Source organism: Petaurus breviceps, unplaced genomic scaffold (genome assembly GCF_028583685.1).
Source record: "Petaurus breviceps papuanus isolate PSGF00001 unplaced genomic scaffold, PetGlider_PUasm1.0 189, whole genome shotgun sequence".
NCBI classification, from domain to species: domain Eukaryota; kingdom Metazoa; phylum Chordata; class Mammalia; order Diprotodontia; family Petauridae; genus Petaurus; species Petaurus breviceps.
The window spans coordinates 21,037,357-21,055,471 of NW_027185809.1; positions in this window are offsets into that span (position 1 = coordinate 21,037,357).

Consider the following 18,115-nt stretch of genomic DNA (forward strand, 5'->3'; position numbering starts at 1 on the left):
TTTTCTAAACTAAGTTGGTTCACTCTTTTTACCTAGCTTGGGAGCACTCCACTCCCCAAGGGCTCATCATATTGTTGTAGAACTCAATTCAGACATCTAATTGACTTTAGACCTGTTATAATGCAGAATTTCCAAATGCAAGTGATCCACCAGCCTCAACTTGCTCCAGCAGTAGGTTTTTATAGGCATGTGCAACCATGCTTAGCACCAACTATCTTTTATACATCTAAAACTAAATATAGACATTTCAAACTCATTATGTTCATAATAGAATGTCTTACCATTTCCACCAAATCCTCCTCTCTTCCAAACTTCCCTATTACTGTTGAGTATACTACCATCTTTCCAATTACCTAGGATGTCAACTAGAGTATCTTTTTCACCGTCTCCTTCTCACTTACCCCATATATCTAATCCATTGCCAAATCTTGCCATTTTTACCTCTACATCTCTCACATATGTCCTCTTCTCTCCATTCATACAGTGACCACACTTATACAGGCCCTCATCACATTTTGCCTAGACTATTTCAGTAGCCTTCTAATTTGGTTTCCTTGCTTCAGGTTTCTTCCTGCTCCAGTGCTTCCTTCATTCATCTGTCAAAATGATTTTCCTAAAGTTCAAGTCTGACCATGTCACCCACACCCTATTCACTAAGCCACAGTGGTTCCTTATTACTTCCATTTTAAACTATAAAATCCTCTGCTTGGCATTTCATGTTCTTTATAAATGTTACAAATTTTTTCCCTTTCTACATTTCTAGTCTTCTTATACTTTTCTCCCATTCCCAAATTCTATGATCCAGCTACAGTGGCTTATTTGGGTTCCTCACATTTAATACTACATATTCTGTTCTCTGTGGCTTTGCACTGGCTGTATCCAATGCCTAGAATGCTCTCCCTCTTCACCTCTTGACTCCTGTCTTTCATGAATCCCTTCAAGTTTCATTGCAAATCTAACATGAAGGAGACCTTTGTGATTCCCTTAGGCTTTTCCTCTGATATTGTTATTTACATGTTGACTCCTTCATTAGAATGTGATGTCCTTGAGGGTCTTTTTTCCTATCTTTGTATTCTCAGGGCTTAACACATAGAAAGCATACTAATTACTTGATAAATGATTTTTGATCGACTGGTTGATTGACAAAGTCATGAACACTTGTTTGGAATTTTGTATCTTCCAGGGGTGAGTATGGCTCCTTCACACCTCTGGGAGTATAGGTTTCACTGGTTGTCTGCCTCCAAGATGAATTGGTTGTAGGACAGACTGTTCTGAAAGAAATTTTCCCTTTGTGAAAGGGAACATTCTCAGCCTTTTCCCTTTCAGCAAAGTTAGACTCAGACCAGAATCATGAAGTTATTAGGTTTTGACTGATGGAAGGGTTACCTAGGGAGCACTTAATGCCTCTCTTAGATTAAAATATATACTCTTTTTTCTTCTTTTCTGTCTTTATTAATTTGTTGACTTTTAGTTTACAAGATTCAGTTTCACAATTCCATGAGTTTCAAATTTTCTCCCCCTTCCTTTCACCCCCACTCCCATGGAGACATGCAGTCAAGTATAGGATTTGCAAATACTTCCACATTAAACATTAGTCAGGTTATAAACAAGGATTATAATGGATGGAATGAACAGGTGGAATAAGGAAACAAAAACAAACAAGAAAAAGAAAGAGAGCAGATAATTTACTTCAATCTGCATTCAAACTCTGTTCTTTCTAGTTCTTTCTCTGAATGTAGACATCTCTTTCCATCATGAGTCTTTTGAAGTTGTCTTATACCCCTGCATTGCTGAGAAAAGTCCAGTCTATTAAAGTTGGTCATCACACATATGTTGTGCCTGTAATTGTGTATAGATTTCTCCTGGTTCTGCTCTTCTCACTCAGTATCAGTTTGTATAAACTTCTCCAGGTAAATATGAAGTCCATCTGTTCCTCATTTCTTATAGCAAAATAGTATTCCATTATATTCATATACCACAACTTGTTTAGACATTCCCCAATTGATGGGCATCCCCTTAATTTCCAATTCTTTGCCATCACAAAAAGAGCTGCTATAAATATTTTTGTACATATGGGTGTTCCTCCAATTTCTATGATCTCTTTGGGATACAACCCTAGAAGTTGTATTGCTGGGTCAAAGGATATGAAATTATTTGTAGCGCTTTAAGTATAGTTCCAGATTGCTCTCCAGAATGGTTGAATCAGTTCACAACTCCACCAACAATGTATTAGTGTTCCAATTTTTCCACATCCTCTCCAGCATTTGTCATCTTCCTGTTTTGTCATCTTAGCCAATCTGACCGGTGAGATGTAGTACCTCAGAGTTGTAGTGATTTGCATTTCTCTAAACAATAGTGATTTAGAGCATTTTTTCATATACTTATAGATATTTTTAATTTCATCCTTTGAAAACTACCTGTTCATATTCTTGGACCCTTTATCAATTGGGGAATGACTTGTATTCTCATAGATTTGACTCAATTCTCTGTATATTTTAGAAATGAGGCCTTTATCAGAGACACTGGTTGTAAAAATTCTTTCCCAATTTTCCACTTCCCTCTTAATATTGGTTACATTGGCTTTGTTTGTACAGAAACTTTTCAATTTAATATAATCAAAATTATCCATTTTGATTTTGTTCCATTACAATGCTCTCTATTTATTGTTTGGTCATAAAGTCTTCCCCTCCCCATAAATCTGACAGGTAACTATTCCTTGCTTTCCCAGTTTGCTTACAGTATCGGCCTTTATACCTACATCATGCACCCATTTAGAATTGATTTTAGTAAAGTGTGTTAGATAATGGTCTATGCCCAGTTTCTGCCATACTATATTCCAGTTTTCCCAGTAATTTTTGTCAAATAGTGAGTTGTTATCTCAAAAACTGAGGTCTCTGGGTTTATCGACAATACATAACTATACTCCTTGACTGTTGTTTCATGTACCCGATCTATTCCATTGATCCATTACTCTATTCCTCAGGTAGTACCAAGTAATTTTAAGTACTGCTGCTTTACAGTGAAGATTAAAATCTGGTATGGCTAGACCATCTTACCTAGCATTTCTTTTCATTAATTCCCTTGATATTCTGGAACTTTTGCTCTTCCAAATAAATTTTGTTATGATTTTTTCTAACTCAATAAAGTAATTTTTGGTATATTGATTGCTATGGCACTAAATATGTAATTTAATTTAGGTAAAATTGTCATTTTTATTATATTGGCTAAACCCATCCATGAGCAATTGACGTTTTTCCAATTAGTTAGATCTGACTTTATTTGTGTGAAAAATGTTTCGTAGTTGTGTTCATGTAGGTCCTAGGTTTGTTTTGGCAGGTAGATTTCCAAATATTTTATAATGTCTACAGTAACTTTAAATGGAATTTCTCTTTCTACCTCTTGCTGTTGGATTTTGTTAGAAATGTATAGGAATGCCAAGGATTTATGTGGATTTATTTTATATCCTGCAACTTTGCCACATTTATTTATTGTCTCAAGTAGTTTTTTTTTTTTTACTTAATTCTCTAGGATTCTCTAAGTATATCATCATATCATCTGCAAAGAGTGATAGCTTAGTCTCTTCTTTGCCTAATTTGATTCCTTTGATTTCTTTTTCTTCTCTGATTGCTACTGCTAATATTTCTAGTACCAGATTGAATAAGAGGGGTGAGAGTGTATATCCTTGTTTCACCTCTAATCTTATTGGAAATTCTTCTAGCTTATCCCCATTACATATCATACTTGCTTGTGGCTTTAAATAGATACTACTTATTATTTTAAGGAAGACTCCATTTAGTCCTATAGTTTCTAGTGTTTTTAATAGAAATGGATGTTGTATTTTGTCAAAAGTCTTTTCTCCATCTACTGAGAAAATCATGTGGTTTCTACTAGTTTTATTGTTGATATGATCAATTATACTGATGGTTTCCCTAATATTGAACCATCCTTGCATTTCTGGAATAAATCTTACCTGATAAAAGTGTATTATTCTTGTGATATGTTGCTGTAGTCTTTTTTTGCTAATATTTTATTTAAAATTTTTGCATCTATATTCATGAGGGATATTGGTCTATAATTTTCTTTCTCCAGGAAACATATACTCTTAAACATAGACTAGCGATAGGAGAGGGGAATTACATGGCTAGGCACCTCAAAGATGGGGGTTTCCCAGTCTAAGAGATGACAAGACCAGGTTAGTGATGTAGTATGAAGAGTACCTATACCCTACATTGGAAAACCAGTTATAGTGGACCATAAGCTTTCAAAAGTGTGTTAACTATGGACATCATCTGAATGATGGATGTATCTGGACGTCTCTCTTCTTGAAGAGCACTGAGAACTCCTTTTTAGATGATGTCTCACTAGAAACTCCAATTTCCAATGTTCAGGGATGTGACATTCTACAGAAAAAAAGAAAATCTCCTAAACAATAACCCAAACGAATAAGCATTTATTAGTGCTTATTATGTGCCAGGTATTGTGCTAAGAGCTGGGATACAATTAATTAAAACAAAGATGGTCTCTGCTCTCATGGAGTTTGTGATTTAAAGAAAGAAACAACACATTAAAGGAGGTAAGAAAGGGGTATAGGAAGGAAAGATGGGAGGCCAGGGGGTATCCCATGTGGGGGCAAATTTTTCCATGGAGGCAGGGCAGCAGATATAAAGTGGAGCGAATCCAGTTTCTGCCCTCTATAAAGAAGGGCATTGAGAGGTGTTTGGTACTCTACCCTCCAGCTTTCCAGGTAGTGTCAATGAGGCCTTGAGTTAGTCAGCATAGTATTAGGTTTATAAGTAATGAGTTTATGGGCAGCTAGGTGGTGCAGTGAATAAAGCACTGACCCTGGAATCAGGAGGACCTGAGTTCAAATACGACCTCAGACACTTAACACTTACTAGCTGCATGACCTTGGACAAGTCATTTAACCCCAATTGCCCTGCCTTCCCCCTCCAAATAGCCAGAAGAAGAAGAGAAGAAGGGCAAGGAGGAGGAGAAGGAGGGAAGCAGATGTAAAGACACAAAATATGATCGCTGGTGCTATGAATATTAGTAGAAGGAGACTACAGCCAAAATATGGAGGAGTAAGCATAGAGACTCTGTCCTCTGATATTGTGTTGTTGTTCATTTATTTTAATCATGTCTGATTCTTTGTGAATTTTTAGGGGTTTTATTGGCAAAGATACTAGAGTGGTTTGTCATTGCTTTATCCTTCTCTTTTTACAGATGAGGAAACTGAGGCAAACAGAGTTCAGTGACTTGTACAGGGTCACACAATTAGTAAGTATCTGAAGCAAGATTTGAACTCAAGAAGATGTCTTCCTGATTCCAGGCCTAGCACTGCATCCACTGTAGCACCTAGCTGAGCTCTGATATTCCGAGTTTTTTACTACATATCCAGTGGGAAGGAGGTTGTCTTTTCAGATTGTATGTCCCTTCCAGGGAGATTCCATCCTCTCAGAATGTCCAAGGACAAAGTGAATGAAAAGGATATCGGGATGTTACCTGGTTGGCAGTTCAAAGTGCATTTCCCTTCTAAGGGTTTGAACCAGAGGTTCAAACAAGCAATTTGGTGTATAATACTCCCTAGTGCAGCAGAACCAGACTAAAATGTAATTGGGAAATATGTAACAAAGTAAACAAAAATACATTAACTCATCAATAGTCAATAACCAGGGTGGCTAGGTGGTGCAGTGAATAGAGAGCACTGGCCCTGGAGTCAGGAGGACATGAGTTCAAATCTGGCCTCAGACACTTAACACAAAAACTAGCCATGTGACTTTGGGCAAGTCACAACTCCAATTGCCTTCCAAAAAGCAAAAAATACTGTCAATATGCAGCCCACAGGAATACTTACATACAGATTAGTGGCCCCTATTCCAACTACCTTTAACATCACTGAGCTCAACTACAAGTTGGCATTATCATTCTGGAGAACTTTAGGACTCTGAGGAAAAGGGAATTCCTCCAAAAGGGAGACAAATTGATTATTTATGGACTACTTGATACATTTGCATTTCTTTTTCATTTTTTTGTGTGGTAGAATAATATATATACTTGTTCCCTTCATTGCTTAAATGAGATGTGGGATCCTTTGTTCACATCTGTGGAGACACAGATGTGGAGACTATGGAGACAACACTCAGATAATTTCCTAGTGTAAACTTGGGGGAGGGATAGAGAGCAAGAGATACAATGATAATTTGAGGTGGCTATCATTAAGACTGCCTGACTTATCAGAGCTTGGGAGAAAGAAGTTTGCATTGTATTCATAAAGGGGTGTGTGTGTATGTGTGTGTGTGTCTACTACTTTAGCAAATATTTATCAGACCTGTATATTTTTCCTCATGTATTGATACTGTGCAAGACATAGTTAATAACAACTATCGTTGGAAATAAAAGGCTTGGGGAGGAGTCAAGATGGTGGAGTAGAACCAGGACCTCTCCACTACTCAAGCTTCCACCTTCCCCAATCCATGTAACAAGGTGACTCTAAACAAACTTTGGAGTTGCAGAACCCACAAAATGACACAGAGAAGCTAACCTCCCACTGAGGACAGCCTGGAAGACCAGCAGGAATCAGCCAGCACAGTGCTCTGGGAGCCGAACCCAGCCCCATGCCAAGGCTTTAGCCCCAGGGAGGGTCTGACCAGTTGACAGCCAGAGGGACTCCAAATAAACAGCAGCTGTGGCCCTTTCCAGATGTAGCAACACATAGATGCAAAGGACAAAGTGAGGGGTCAGTGAAGTCTGGACTTTGGGACCCAGTAAGTGGGAGTGCATAGCTTTTACCCCCAGGGCAAGAAGCCACTGAGACACTGGCACAGATATCCAGTGCCACATGGCATCTTCAGCTCCTGGCCTGCAGAGTGTAGGGGGACAAAGCACCAGTTTGAGACGTAATCACTCTTCCTTTAACCTTCTTGGATCTGGATTGCAGTCTAGGGTGGAGGTCCAGCTTGCCAGAGCGTGTGGAGACTTCAGAGAAGGCATCCATCTAATACCTCTGGCAGCTGAGAAAACCCCAGCATTTGGGACAAAAGCTCCCCTGTCTGGTGGCAGAGTCTTACCGTGGCAAAAAGCCCAGGGGTCAAGTGACTGAGGGGCGACATGACCAGGAAAAGGAAGCAAAGCAGAAAGAAGATTACAACATTACACTCCTATTCTGGGGACAAAAAGGAGAAAAGCATGGAACATGAAGAGGACAGTGAAGTCAGAACTCCTGCACCAAAAGCTTCAAAGGAAAATACGAGCTGGTTACACGCCATAGAGGACCTTAAGAAGCAAATAAGAAAAGTGGAGGAAAAATTGGGAAGAGAAATGAGAACAATGCAAGAAAATTATGAAATGAGAGTCAACAGCCTGACTGAGGAAAATGACACTTTAAAAAATAGACTAACTCAAATGGGAAAAGAGGCTCAAAAAGGCAATGAGGAGAAGAATGCCTTAAAAAGCTGAATTTGCCAGATGGAAAAACAATCTCAAAAGGTCAATGAGGAGAATCATTGTTTCAGAATTAGATTAGAGCAAATGGAAACTAATGACTTTATGAGAAACCAATATGCTGTTAAACAGATCCAAACAAATAAAAGAATAGAAGGCAATATGAAATATCTCATGGGAAAAACCACTGACCTGGAAAATAGATCCAGGAGAGATAATTAAAAAATTATTGGACTACCTGAAAGCCATGATCAAAGTAATAACTTAGAAATCATCCTCCAGGAAGTTCTCAAAGAAAACTGCCCTGATGTTTTAGAACCAAAGGGCAAAATAGAGGTTAAAAGAATCCAACAATCATGTCCTGAAAAAGATCCCAAAAAGAAAACTCCTAGGAATATTATAGCCAGGTTCCAGATTTCCCAGATCAAGGAGAAAATATTACAAGCAACCAGGAAGAAACAATATGAATATTGTGGAACCACAATCAGGATAACCCAGGATCTGGCAGCTTCTACACTGGGGGATTGAAGTGCTTGGAATATGATATTCTGGAGGTCAAAGGAGCTGGGATAAAAACCAAAAGTCACCTACCCAGCAAAACTGAGTATCATGTTTCAGGGAAAAATATGGTCATTCAGTGGAATAGAGGACTTTCAAGCATTCTTGCTGAAAAAACCAGAGTTGAATAGAAAATTTGAAATTCAGATACAAGAAGCAAGAGAAGCATGAGAAGGTAAACAGGGAAAAGAAATCATACGGAACTTATCAAAGTTGAACTATTAACATTCCTACATGGAAAACAATCATTGTAACTTATGAAACTTTTCTCAGTAGTTGAAGGGAATAGAAAAAAATATATATATATACATATATATATATATATGTATGTATATATATATATGTTTATATGTGTGGTTATATGAGCATATGAATACATATGTGAATGTGTGTATATATGTTTATAGGTATACATAGGTAGAGGGCACAGGACCAATTGAAGAGAAAGGGATGATACTTAAAAGGTGAAATTAAGAGATGAAAGGAATATAATGAGAGGAGATGGGGAGAGAAAGAATGGGGTAAACTATCTCATATAGAAGAGGCAAGGGAAAATGGTTACAATGGAGGGGAAGAATAGGAAGGTAAAGGTAATGGTTAAACCTTATTCCCATTGAATTTGGCTTGAGGAGGGAATAAACTACACACTAAATAGGGTATCTCACCCTCCAGGAGAGTAGGGGAGGAAGGAGATGAGAGGGTGGATGATGGAAGGGAGGGTAGGCTGGGGGGGAGGGAAGTTGGAAGCACCCGCTTTTTAAAAGGGATGGGATCAAAGTAGAGAATAGAACAAGTGGGAGATGGGATAGGTGGGAGGGAAATACAGTCAGTCTTTTACAATATATCTACTATGTTATTGTTTTTCATTAGCCACACATATACAACCTATACTGAACTTATCTTCCCAGTAAGGGTGGGTGACAAGGGAGGAAGGGAATGAATCTGGAAGTCAAAGTTTTAAAATCAAATACTCAAATATATATATATATATACATATATATGTGCTATTATTAATACTATTTTACATGTAATTGGGAAATAAGATATACAGGCACTGGAGCATAGAGATCAACTGGAAAAGTCGAAAAGGGTATGGGAGAAAATATGGGAGAGAGCAGATCAGAGGTGGGGATATCCTGTGGGACTGATATTTTGGGGCAGTGGGAAGGGGAAAAATGGGGAGGAAATTTGTAACTCAAAATCTGGTGGAAATAAATTATGTAAATCAGAAGTTAATAAAGCATTTGAAAAATAAATTTAAAAAATTATATTCTAAAAAAAATGTAAAGGCTCATGAGCAAAGAATTGTTTTCAAATAAATATTTTTTTAAATTAAAAAAAAGTAATAGCTATCATTAATATGACACTTTAAGATTTTCAAAATGTGTGAGGCAGGCCCGGAAGGTGAGCGGCGTGCAGAGGCAGGGCCAGAAGAGGCTTGATCAACTTGGTGGGCAAGTCGTCCCACCAACCACAAGAGCCACTACCAGGCCTATCAGCAAAGGGCTGGGACTGGAAAGAATAAGGTAAGAACCAAATGCACAGGCCCCTGTTTGGGACAGCAGATACTCCTGGGACTACCACTCCATAGCCCAGAAATTTAAAAAAAAAAAAACCCTATCAGGACCTCCAAAGACCAGGATGGCAGAGTGATCCCTACCTGCTCCAACCACCCCTCTGACCCTGAAAACATAGTAAGTATTTCCCTAGGGCAAAACCCTCAACAGTAAAGGCTTGGGAATGCTAGAGAAAGGGCGTAACCAGGGCCCTGCCTTAAAATGGGTAGAAAGCAGACTACAAAGACTCTGGAGTGATAGTATCCTGGGAGGGAGGAACCAAACTCAAAGTGAGACAATGTGGACTCCACACCCACAGTTCAAATATCAACAGGGAATGGGTCCCAAACACAGAAAGCTCTCCTAGATGAGACCAAAAGGAACTTTGAAAACCAAATGAGAGAGATAGAAGACAAAATGAATAATTCTTTCAAAACCAAAACTGCAGAATTAGAAAAGCATTATAATGAAGAAAACAGCTCCCTAAAAAGAAAAGAGTATGATATGGAAAAGGAGCTCCAAAAACTCAGCAAGGAAAATGATTTGCTAAAAGCTAGACTCAACCAAATTGAACCAAATAACACTATGAGGAACCAAGAATTAGTCAAACAAAGCAACAAGAATGAAAAATTAGAAAAAGAGGTAAAATACCTAAATAGAAAAATAACTAACATGGAAAACAGATCCTGGAGAGATAATCTGAGAATCATAGGCCTACCAGAAAATCATGATGATAAAAGACGCCTGGCCAACATTCTCCAAGAGATCATTAAGGAAACCTGCCCTGAGATACTAGAACCTAAGGGTAAAATAGAAATCGAGAGAGTCCACCAGATACCTGCTGAAAGAGGTCCCAAACTGAAAAGTCCTCGAAATGCTGTGACCAAACTCCAGAACTACCTGTAAATGAGAAAATACTTCAAGAGACCAGAAAGAAACAATTCAAATACCGAGGGTCCACAGTGAGGATCGCACAGGATTTGGCAGCCTCTACATTGAAAGATCGGAGGCAGTGGAATACAATTTTCCTGAATGCAAAAGAGCTCAGATTACAACAAGGATCACCTACCCAGAGAGACTGAGCATATTCTTCCAGGCAAAGAGATGGTCGTTCAACAATATAACAGAAATATAACAGAGTTCCAGACCTTCCTGATGAAAAAGCCAGAGCTCAATGGAAAGTTCAACCTCCAATTAGGAGATGCAAGAGTGACATAGAAAGGTAAACACACACATACACACACACACACACCCTGATATTTAATAAGAGCAAACTGTTTATAGACAAGTAGAGGATATGAGTATAAAATACACAAAATGACGATTAAAATAAACCTTATTAAGGGCTACAAAGGCAATGCAGAAGGAAGAAGAGTAATGAATCAAGTGGAAAAGGGTAAATTATGTCACACAAAGAGGCATAAAAACAATATAGCAGAAGGAAAAAGGAAGGGAGATGAGAATCATGTGAGCTTTTCCCTCATTGGTTCTGTTGCAAGGAGGGAATAAAAACTAGTTAAGCATAGGACTCTATGGGGAAGAAATGCAAAAAGTATCATTTTAGAGGGAAAGAGGGGAGGGAGAGGAGCTTCACATGAGATTTGTTCCTGTCACTCTTTGTGCGAAGAAGAAATAACATGCTTCATTAAGTATAAAAATATCCTACAGGCAGTAAGAGGGGAAAAGATTTACAAAAGGGGGGAGGATGGTTAGAAGGGAGGGAAGAAGCAAGGGGGAAGTGGAGGAAAATGGAGGGGGGCTGATAAGGGAATACTAAGGGAGGTGGTGGTCAAAAGGAAAACTATTAAGGGGAGGAAGGGAGAAGGGGGAAAAATATGAGCATTAACAGGGGAAGGAATAGGATGGAGGGAAAGAAACAGATAACAATCCTAACTGTATATGTGAATGGAATGAACTCTCCCATAAAATGGAGATGGATAGCAGAAAGAATTAGAAACCATAATCTTACAATATGCTGTTTACAAGAAACACATCAGAAACAGAGAGATACACACAGGGTAAAGGTAAAAGCCTGGAGTAAAATATATCATGCCTCAGCTAATGTAAATAAAAGCAGGAGTGGCAACCCTTATTTCAGATAAAGCAAAAATTGATCTAATTAAAAGAGATAAGGAAGGAAACTATATCCTGTTAAAAGGCACCATCAAGAATGAAGCAATATCATTACTTAACATGTATGCACCAAGTGGTATAGCATTCAAATTCCTAGAGGAGAAGGTAAAGTAATTAGAGGAAGAAAGAGATGGGAAAACTATATTAGTGGGAGACCTTAATCTCTCCCTCACTGAACTTGATAAATCCAACCTCAAAATAAACAAAAAATAAGTTAGGGAGGTGAACATAATTTTCGAGAGGATAGGTATGATAGATCTCTGGAGAAAACTGAATGAGGCTAAAAAGGAATATACTGTCTTCTCAGCGGTTCATGGCACTCAAAAAATGACCATATTCTAGGGCATAAAACCTCACCATTCTATGCAGTAAGGCAGAAATATTAACTGCATCCTTCTCAAATCATGATGCAATAAAAATTATATGCAATAAAGGGCCAGGGAAAGACAGACTAAAAACTAAATGGAAATTAAAGAATTTCATCCTAAATAATGAGTGGGTCAAACAAGAAATTATAGAAACAATCAGTAATTTCATTCAAGAGAATGATAATAATGAGACAACATACCAAAATTTGAGGGATGCATTAAAGGCAGTTCTTAAGGGAAGCTTTATATCCCTGAGTGCACACATGATTAAATTAGAGAAAAGGGAGGTCAACAAATTGGGCATGCAATTGAAAAAACTAGAAAAAGGAACAAATTCAAAATCCGCATTTTAATACTAAAATAGAAATATTGAAAACCAAAGGAGAGATTAATAAAATTGAAATTAAGAAAAATATTGAATAAATAAATAAAACTAAGAGCTGGTTTTATGAAAAAAACAATAAAATTGATAGACCCTTAATCAATATGATAAAAAAAAAAAGAAAGAAGAAAACCAAATTAGGAGTATCAAAAATGAAAGGGTGAATCTACCTCCAATGAAGAGGAAATCAAAACAATAATTAGGAATTATTTTTCCCAATTGTTTGCACATAAATTTGACAATCTTGGGGAAATGGATGAATATTTACAAAAATACAAGTTGCCCAGATTACCTGAAGAGGAATTAAATTACTTAAATAGCCCCATCTCAGAAAAAAAAATGAACAAGCCATCAGTCAACTCCCTAGGAAAAAATCTCCAGGGCCAGATGGATTTATTAGTGAATTCTATCAAACATTTAAAGAACAAATGATTCCAATAATCTACAAACTATTTGGGAAAATTGGTGAAGAAGGAGTCTTACCAAATTCTTTTTATGACACAAATATGGTACTGATACCTAAATCAGGAAGAGATAAAACAGAGAAAAAAAATTATAGACCAATCTCCCTCTTGAATATAGATGCAAAAAATTTAAATAAAATACTAGCAAAAAGACTACAACAACTTATCTCAAGAATAATACACTTTGATCAGGCAGGATTTATTCCAGGAATGCAAGGATGGTTTAATATTAGGAAAACCATTGGTATAACTGATCATATCAACAATAAAACTAGCAGAAAACACATGATCATCTCAATAGATGCAGAAAAGGCTTTTGACAAAATACAACATCCATTCCTATTAAAAAACACTAGAAAGGATAGGAATAAATGGAGTCTTCCTTAAAATAATAGGCAGCATCTATCTAAAACCATCAGCAAATATTATATGTAATAGGGAGAAGCTAGAAGCATTTCCCATAAGATCATGGGTAAAACACGGGTGTCCACTATCACCCCACTTATTCAATGTGGTACTTGAAATGTTATCAGTAGCAATTAGAGACAAAAAGAAATCAAAGTAATCAAATTAGGCAAAGAAGAGACCAAGCTATCACTCTTTGAAAATGATATGATGATATACTTAGAGAATCCTAGAGAATCAAGTGAAAAACTACTTGAGACAATAAATAAATGTGACAAAATTGCAGGATATAAAATAAACCCACAAAAATCCTTAGCATTCCTACATATTTCCAATGAAATCCAACAGCAAAATATAGAAATCCCGTTTAAAGTTATTGTAGACATTATAAAATATTTGGGAATCTACCTGCCAAAACAAACGCAGGACCTATATGACCACAACTACAAAACACTTTTCACACAAATAAAGTCAGATCTACCTAATTGGAAAAATATCAAATGCTCATTTCTGGGTTGATCTAATATTATAAAAATAACAATTTTACCTAAATTAAATTATATATTTAGTGCCATGCCAATTAATTTACCAAAACACTACTCTATAGAGCTAGAAAAAATAGTATCAAAATTCATTTGAAAGAATTAACGGTCCAGAATATCAAGGCAATTTATGAAAAGAAATGCTAGGGAAGGTGGACTAGCTATACCAGATTTCAATCTGTATTATAAAGCAGCAGTCATCAAAACTACTTGGTACTGGCTGAGGAATAGAGGAGTGGATCAATGGAATAGATTAGGCACACGAGATTCAGAAGTCAACAACTATCGTAATCTATTGTTTGATAAACCCCAAGACCCTAGTTTTGGGGATAAGAACTCACTATTTGACAAAAACTGCTAGGAAAATTTTAATATTGTATGGCAGAAATTGGACTTAGACCATTATCTAACACCATATACTAAAATCAAGTCTAAATGGGTGCATGAACTAAGTATAAAAGTTGATACTGTAAGCAGTCTCCCAAAACAAGGAATATTTTACCTGTCAGATTTTTGGAGATGGCAAGACTTTATGACCAAACAAGAATTAGAGAACATTATAAAATGCAAAATGGATAATTTTGATTACATTAAATTGAAAAGCTTCTGTACAAACAAAGCCAATGTAACCAAGATTAAGAGAGAGGTAGGAAATTGGGAAATAATTTTTACAACCTATGTCTTTGATAAAGGACTCATTTCTAAAATATACAGAGAATTGAGTCAAATCTATAAGAATACAAGTCATTGCCCAATTGATAAATAATCAAAGGATATGAATAGGCAGTTCTCAGAGATAGAAATTAAAGATATCTTTAAGCACATGAAGAAATCCTCTAAATCACTATTGATTAGAGAAATGCAAATCAAAACAACTCTGAGGTACCACTAGTCATATTGGCTAAGATGGTAAAACAGGAAAATGACAAATGCTGGAGAGGATGTGGGCAAATTAGAACACTAATGCATTGCTGGTGGAGTTGTGAACTGATCCAACCTTTCTGGAGAGCAATCTTTTATTATGCCCAAAGGGCTACAAATAATTTCATACCCTTTGACCCAGCAATACCACTCTTAGGCTTATATCCCAAAGAGATCATAGAAGTGGGAGGAACACTCATATGTACAAACATATTTATAGCAGCTCTTTTTGTGGTGGCAAAGAATTGGAAATTAAGGGGTGCCCATTAAATGGGGAATGGCTGAACAAGTTGTGATATATGCATGTTATGGAATACTATTGTGCTATAAAAAACGAGGAGCAGATGGCCTTCTTATTTACCTGGAGAGGCTTATACAAACTGAGACTGAGTGAGAAGAGTAGAACCAGCAGAAATTTGTACACAATTACAGACACAACATATGTGTGATGACCAGCTTTGATAGACTGGACTCTTCTCAGCTATGCAGTGATATAAGTCAATCCCAAAAGACTCATGATAGAGAGAAATGTGTACATCCAGAGAAAGAACTAGGAAGAACTGAGTTTATATCCAGATGGAAGGTAACTACCTGATTTTTTTCCTTTTCTTGTTTGGTTTTATGTCCTCTTTACCATTTTTCATTCCATATTATACAATCCATCTTTATAACCTGACTAATGTCTAATGTGGAAATATTTGCAAATCCTATACTTGACTGTATGCCACCATGGGGAACAGGGGAGGGAGGGGGACAAAATGTGAAACTCAGGGAATTGAATCATTGTGGAATTGAATCTTGTAAACTAAAAGTAAACAAACAAATTAATTTTTAAAAAGATTTGCAAAATGCTTTACTTTGCAAGGGAGATAAAATATTATCTCATTTGATCCTCACAACTCTGGGAGGTAGTGCTATTATTATCTCCATTTGACAGGAGAGAAAACTAAGGTAGACAAATATCAAACAACATTCCCAGGGCCATAAAACTAATAAGTGTCACAGGCTGGATTTGAACTCTGGTCTTCACAACTCTAAGTCCAACACTCTATCCACTGCACCACTTATCTGCCTACAGTATAAAGCAAATGGCCAGAAGAATAAAAGAAATCAGTTACAGTACTAAGGATGGAAAACAAGTTTTAAGACTTCTACATTCCTTTCATTTTATTATTTTTTATTCAGATTTTATAATGGTACCTTTTCTATGATAATTTAAGGTTCTTTTCTGAGGGTGTTTACAAATTCCTCAATATAGTTAATATATTTTTAAAATAATATTTGTGTAGTACAAGGTTAGGACAAATCTTTCACTAAACTTTTTTCTGATTTTTAAAAATTAAATATTAAAATGCCATTAAATACAAATTAGGATTCATCCAAGTTTTAATCTTACTGCAAACAAATCTTACTACTCCCTTGAGAGAATCACAGACTTAATGCTAATCCCATCTGCTGTTCCATATCTGTTTACTTAAAAGGAGGTAAGTTTTTTTTATCACAAAAGAATGAAAAAGAAATAGCATTGAAATTCATCAGCAGTCCACAACTTTATCCCCAACCTTAAGTTTTAAACAATTTCTTCAGATCTGGATGATCCTAAGGGAAGCTTTAGTGAAATTGAGAAATTTAGAGGAATTATGTGATTTTTATAGCATTAATAAATGTCTACTTAAGAATATTAGGATGAAAAGGGGAGATGACCTATTTCTAAAAAACTATTTATATCTGCTCTTTTTGTAATTGCTAAGAATTGGAAATCAAAGGGATGTTATGGCTAAACAAGCTGTATACAATTGTAATGGAATATTATTGTGCTATAACAAATGACAAACAGGATGAATTCAGAAAAACCTGAAAAAGCTTACATGAACTGATGTAAAGTGAAATGAGTAGAACCAGAACACTAAGAGCAGTATTGTTCAATGAAGAACTGTGAATTACTTAGCTATTCTCAGCAATACCATGATTCAAGACAATCCCAAAGGACTAATGATGAAGCACAATTTTAGCCTCCAAAGAAAGTTGATGTTGATTGAATGTAGACTGATGAATGTATTTTTCCACTTTCTTTTTTTCTTTTATTCATCTTCTTACACAAAAATCACTAATGTGAAAATGTTTTACATAATTGCACATGTATAACCTATATCTGATTGTTTACCATCTCAGGGATAGGGGAAGAGAGGGAAGTGAGGGAGGAATAGAATCTGGAACTCAAAACTTTAAATTAAAATGTTAAAAATTAAAAAAAATAAAGTTAGGATGAAAAGATGCATTTTTACTATAAAAACTATAGGGAACCATGGCAATAGTACTGTATTTCTCAATTATTTTGACTTTTAGTACTAGTGTTAAGAATAGATATGGTTGCACTCAATAAGTGCCAGGAATGTCCAACACTCTGTCAAGCTGTATACTGAGGCCAAATTTCTAAAAAAGGTCCACAACTGTAATGGGAATGTAAATTTAAAGATCTTCCCTGCCCCTAGGCTAAAGTGCACCTGGAGCCTGGGGTGGGAGGCTTGTTTTTCAATAGATACTTTTTGATTGGCCAGTGGGTCCAAAAGGTTGTTACATTCTCTGAGCCAGGAGAAGGCTATATAAGCCCTGATGTGAGGCTTTGTTTTGGGGCTCACTTTGAGAAGTGTTTTGTGATTTGATCTGAATTCTGGGAAGCCATTGTTGAGAGTCCCCTGGCTTTGAAAAACCCAGATGTTGATTGGGCATGGATGTAATGGTTGGACAGTTTGAAATCTGTCTACTTGATCTGTTTCTGTCTTGATAATTCTGCGTGTATACTTTGAAGTTCGGGGTGCTGACCTCTTTCCCCTGAACTAGGTAAACGATACATGTTTGACTGATTAAAGTAAGCTTGTTAACCCATTTTGAGTTGCTTTCCTTTATCAAAGCAGATCCAAGAACCTGTGGTGGCAGCAAACCCTGAGGACGCTTGGGGTGCTTGCTGCTACAACAACAGATATTCTCTATAGCCCTCATATCCTGGAAATCTCTTCCTTGCACAGAATTCCCATATTGCACAAATTATAAATATTTTTCCATATATATATTTACATGCACATATGTAAATGCTCCAATCTGAGGAGGTCGTGGACTTAAAAATAGATACAAGAAAGACCTGAGTTCAACTCTACCCTCTGAGACTTATTATATGTCACCTTGGGCAAGTATTTTAACTTCATTGTGTTTCAAGCAATGATCTTGTGTTTCTCTAATTAATAGACAGTTGAAATCTTCATTGGTGGTGGTAGCTCTTGGCTGATATGATGCCAAAAAAAAATCTTAGATCCTTCACTTAAACATTTTTGTTATCACTTTGCCCAGT